The sequence below is a fragment of the Cyprinus carpio genome, unplaced genomic scaffold, assembly GCF_018340385.1.
Source record: "Cyprinus carpio isolate SPL01 unplaced genomic scaffold, ASM1834038v1 S000006811, whole genome shotgun sequence".
NCBI lineage: Eukaryota > Metazoa > Chordata > Actinopteri > Cypriniformes > Cyprinidae > Cyprinus > Cyprinus carpio.
In genome coordinates this window covers 48,133-53,450 of record NW_024879397.1, presented here as the reverse complement: position 1 = coordinate 53,450, position 5,318 = coordinate 48,133, and the positions used below count along the sequence as shown (strand labels likewise).

At 34.7% G+C, this 5,318-nt stretch overlaps 1 long non-coding RNA gene across 1 annotated transcript; it reads right to left on the bottom strand.

Annotated features, from left to right (window-relative positions):
* Window positions 1-309: 309 nt before the first annotated feature.
* LOC122144977 lies at window positions 310-2,648 on the bottom strand. The gene is made up of 3 exons (XR_006160009.1): window positions 2,501-2,648; window positions 2,158-2,345; window positions 310-571 (listed from the first exon to the last, which is right to left on the bottom strand). It is a non-coding gene; the product is annotated as an uncharacterized LOC122144977 (long non-coding RNA).
* Window positions 2,649-5,318: the final 2,670 nt, after the last annotated feature.

Sequence of the window (5,318 nt, the reverse complement as noted above, 5' to 3'; positions counted from 1 at the left end):
AGCAACCGGGGCATCTGACTACAAGAACATAATAATTTATCTAAAGGCCAAGAATTAATCTACTTATAATTTTATTTTTTTTGGAGAAAAAAGAATTATTACTTAAACTAAACTGGTAGAAATTTTTGCATCTTAGCGATGTAACTTACTTTACTGAAGTGAATATTTTTTTATAATGACAAAATATAAAAGAAAGCATACAGAGATGGATACTTGAAAGAGCAGTACATTTCAACACTTACCCGAAAACACAAAAATAGAAAAAAGTTTTTATTTAGATAATAGCATACATACACTAATTTTACCCACTCCTCTGTAATAATTTTCTCTCAGACTGTTTCATCCTGAAGTGGAGGTAAGCTTAATGCCTCCAATTAACTCTCACTCACTCTTTACCACTTTAACATTTTCAAGCAACCTAATATTTTGCTGTAAGACATCGCCTTGGGTCTTTGGCCCCATTTTGAGGGGGCCATTTTTAACTTTACACTTCAGGAAAAAATTAAATAAAATGTAGTTTTTGTTCTCACCTTTGTTTATCAGCACAGCCAACACACAGATGAAGCAGCAACTGCAGAAACAGGAAAAGTTCCTTAAACTTCCTCAACAAATAGCATGATTAAAGCAACGTTATTTACAATACAAAACGTTAACTGTTTTTTTTTTTTTTTTTTTTTAGTTTTTTAAAAAGCTTGTAAAAATTTTATAATCATTCATTTTTAATGCATTTATGGCCCTTAAAAGTTTTCCCTTTTACATTTTTATTTGACAAACCAAACCCAGGAGGTCAAGTGCTCATAAGCATGCAAACATCAGACCTTCATTAAGTTTCTTCAACTACTTTTAGCTTGAATAGCATGATTCAAGCAACACCAGCATAATGTGTCTGATTCCCACATAACACACACTAAAGGTAAGGTAGGTTAGAGACACTCTACCATGTCAATAAATTCTGTATTGTTATAATTTGGCAGTAAATGTTCTTGAAGGAGACAGTCCTCACCCATTTTACCCTACTGGTAAGACCTTGATTTCACTGTAAAACTGGACAAATCAAACTACTATCAACTAAAACTAACTACACATGAAACACAAACATGAGAACAAAAGATCATGCAAAATGCTAATTGCTAACAGCTAAACCAAAATAATAGTTACGGCAGATAAAGCTGATAATCAGGATCATGATAATTCATGTTTAATAATGTATTCACAATGCTTAAAAGTTTTCCCTTTTTAATTTTAGATTAACTGAAACATTTGACAACCCAAACAGAGCAGGCCAAACACAAATCTGATCGACAAACTACATCAGACCTTCATTGTTGAGAAATACGTGTTTGTCCAAACAGTGTTTCATTCTGAAATCATCAAACGTACCTGTTCATGGTGCTGTCCCAATAACATCAATATGTTTTATTTGACTATATTGCTTATAAATATTTCTGAAATTAGAGTGAAATACTACTTTTTCAACTTCTGCTTCAATGGCCCATATGTCGTCCTACAGACGTCAAACGTCAACTGTACGTAAGTACGTATAAGTAAGACATGAGTGTCGTCAACAGTTACCAGGTGAAATTGTCAGAAATACACTCCAGATCTTTCTCATATTTACTTCATATTCAAAACTCCTGAGACACACATTGACTTTCACATGCTTTTCACATGTACTCTGACTCTTGATCTTCTACTTTATCTTCACCATTATCAATATCGAACTGTTTCTGATCAATATCAATGTTTCAGATCTCAGTTGTTTTGTCTCCAATCATCTGTCTGTCATATGTGGACTTTAGTTAATCAATAAAAGAAATGACAAAAACTTCTTTCTTCATTGGTTAAACTACAAAATATTGTGCAAAGTTCACTGAGCAGTAATTACATTTAATAAATAAAAATAGGCTACTCTTTTCCTACATCTGATGTGCCATTTGACCCTATAAGTGTAATGAACAGCAGTAAGAGTCTTGGCCCCACGAGCTGGCCCAAGGGGGCCTGACCTGGCCACTTTGTTACTTGCACCCCCTCACCTTGCTGATTTCTACCGAGAGCCCCCACCCCACCTGGAACATGGTTTCTATCGAGGCTCACCAGTTTGTGTGGGCTGGCGTGGACTGAGCAATAAATTAAATCAGTAAAATTACTTGTACTTACACGAGTATGCGATTGAAGCATCCTTTGTAAAATCTTCTAATAGAATGTTGTGCATCAAGTAAAAACTTTCTCTGAATAATGCCTTATATATTCCCACTGTCATTGTGTCTCAATACACTGTCATGCCTTGACTTTACTGTAAGAGCAGGAGAAAAAGACAGAATTTCCAGAGACATTCTCATTATGACCTACAGAGGAAAAAGTGAAAGAAAGAGAGAGAATTGAAAACAACGGAATATAGTCTGGATTTTCCATGAATTGCTGTTCAGATTTTGCTTGATATTAACACAAACAGATAGAAAACAGTTATTCTCTACTGAAGAGACTAGATGGATATAGATACCTGCATTAAGGTTTTTGGTTGTCATATCTGGGCTCAATCCAGAAAGATCTGTCTCATAGTTCCTCTCTCTCTCGTCTTCATCCTGACAGACTGAACAAGTGCTGTGAAGAGACTGTAACATTCCCTGGCAACCTGATGGGCGGAGAGACTTTGACTTGTTACTTGTCAGACCTGATGAGCGAATAAATGTCAAGTAAGTGGGCAGAACAAGTGTTTAGTAAGAAACAAACCACAGTGGTTCCTGTTCCCAGAGTCTCTAAAATGAACAAAAAATAATAATAGTATACACACAGACAGACAAACATATTGATGTTGGTATACATGGATATTTAAACACTTAAGTTTTATGAATTATGTCTGACACATATCTGATGTCATTTTGACTTTGTTATCATCAAGAGAATGACATGAATGCAAATTTTCCAATTCTACCATCATTCATGAACCACAGAGAAACTGAAACACACAGAGAAAAAAAAACAAACAAACAAACAAACTAACAAAACACTGTACAGTACATTGCCTCTAATAAGCATATCAGCATATCTGAATAACCTGAATGCAAATGCAGAGTGTCTACAGCATTGTTGTATTACATTACATTAAATGGAGCAAATGCCTTAGGCATCTATTCTGGATAGATATTTCTATTCTGGAGGATATTTCTTTGTTAAAAAGACTTCTTTGTGAGGCTTCAAAAACTTTGCAAGTCATTTTTGGATTCAGTGATTCAGAGCATGCATCATTTAGTTGCTGTGAGACTCAAAGGTAATATTTACTCCAGGTCTGATGGGAGGAGAAACGAGTAGCTGTCAGACTAGATGAGCTGGCCAGTGGCCAAGTACAGTGTGTTTTCTGATTTTGTTTCAAATTGCCAGAAAATCATTCTGACCTGTGGAGAAACTAAATGAGAAATAAAGTAAAAGTATCAGCGTGTAAGTGATGTAAATGTACAGTTTTTATTTTTATAGATTATATGAAGATTAAGATAATGTTCAATTGTATTTTATTTCCATTTTATTTCCATTTTGCAACATTAATAGCCATAATGGTGACTATTCAAATTAAACTATTCTTTTCAATAAAACATTCTCATTAAAAACTTTTGTAGACATATGGTGTACAATAAGTGTGTGTCTTTTTTCTTTTTTTCTGTTGTTGTTGTTGTTGTTCCTGTTTCCAGTTATTCTGTTTTTAACAGGATTGTTAAGGCTGAGATGACTCGATATATCAGGAATGGGCAAACTCTGTCCTGGAGGGCCACTGTCATGCAGAGTTTAACTCCAACCCTGATAAAACTCACCTGCCTGTAGCCTTCAGTAATTCTGAAGACCTTGATTAGCTTTTTCATGTGTGTTTAATTAGGGTTAATTAAGGTGCAGGCAGTCGTTCCGTCACAACAGCAAATTTAGTTTCATTCACTCACCTAATGCAAACATCCAGTGATCTCTGCACTGGCATCAGGTGAAACTGGAAGTGTTTATGCACTTGATAGAAGTAAAATCTAACATGGGATACATATGCAAACAGTCCATTAGAAATGTGTGTACCTTAAAAAAAAAAAAAAAATCATGCAAGTATCTATTACAGCATCTTGTACAAGACTTAAATGTTGTAATTGTTATTAAGACATATTGCCTTTGTTACTTAATGCCTTGAGTAAGTGTAGGAGAAGTGAGCCTTTAATATGAAAACATTTATTTTTTAGCAAACAATCCATAGAATACAGAGAACAAACCATTTATCCATTCTTGGAAATGTGTCAAGTTTAAGATGCTTAATGGCATAAGTAAGGTTGTTTTTTTTTTTTTCTTCAAACAGAAACCGATCACACATGCATATCTATTCCACTAATGTCACAACTAGGCAGCAAATTAAAAAAGTGTGTAACACAAAAGAGGAACTATGACTAGTGGAAAGTTGCACAAAATTTCAACATAGCTTTGTAGAAGAGATAATAGTAACCTTGAGACTTTAGTTTAAGGCATTAAGATGCACTTTACAATTCACAGTCTGACTTCAAAAGCATCTCAACTGTTATTCAAAATGAACTTTTAAACTGTGTATTTGACATCTGTAAGAACGATGTTTGCCTTGTTGAGATACTGACTTGATCAAATGGGTTTTTAAGAAAAAAATGATGACGTTAAAGATGTCAATGAAGATGTTTATTGCTGCATAGCAGTGACAAAGTACGAGTTGCACCTTGGGTTCAACAGAGTCGGAATGAGTCGGAACCCAGAACATCCTAAGTTCAAGCATTTTATACATTTTCAGTTTACTGCCCTTCATGTAAATGAAGTTGCTCCTGTTGTAACAGCTGTAGTCTGTATGTTAATTAAGTTACACCCCTTTGTCTGAAGTTGTTCTCAGTGTCCCACACCTATCCCATTCTACAATTGGTCACCATTTGCTCAGGATGTGATCATCCCAAATGGTCTACAAACAACATAACTGTTGACTTTCTTCTTCTCTATAATAATTAAGCCATTTTGGGATATGAGCATGATCTAACATATTGTGGAGTGGAAGCTGGGTTGAGGCAGATTATAATTTCTTATAGGTTTATGAATGTTTTAACACCACAGACATTAAGATTTCATCTTAACAATTTATTGGGTCTATTGGGTTTATTGGGAAAATAAAGCTCATCCTCATTCTGTAAAGGTGTGAGTGTATGTTGCTTTAAGACCCATATTTGTAGTTTTTCCAAGCCCTGCATTTAGTTTGAATGTGGGAGAGGCAAGTGCATACAGTGCCATTTTATTTAGTGCTACAAAAATATAGATTCATCAATTAACAGTAACCTGTGGTTTAC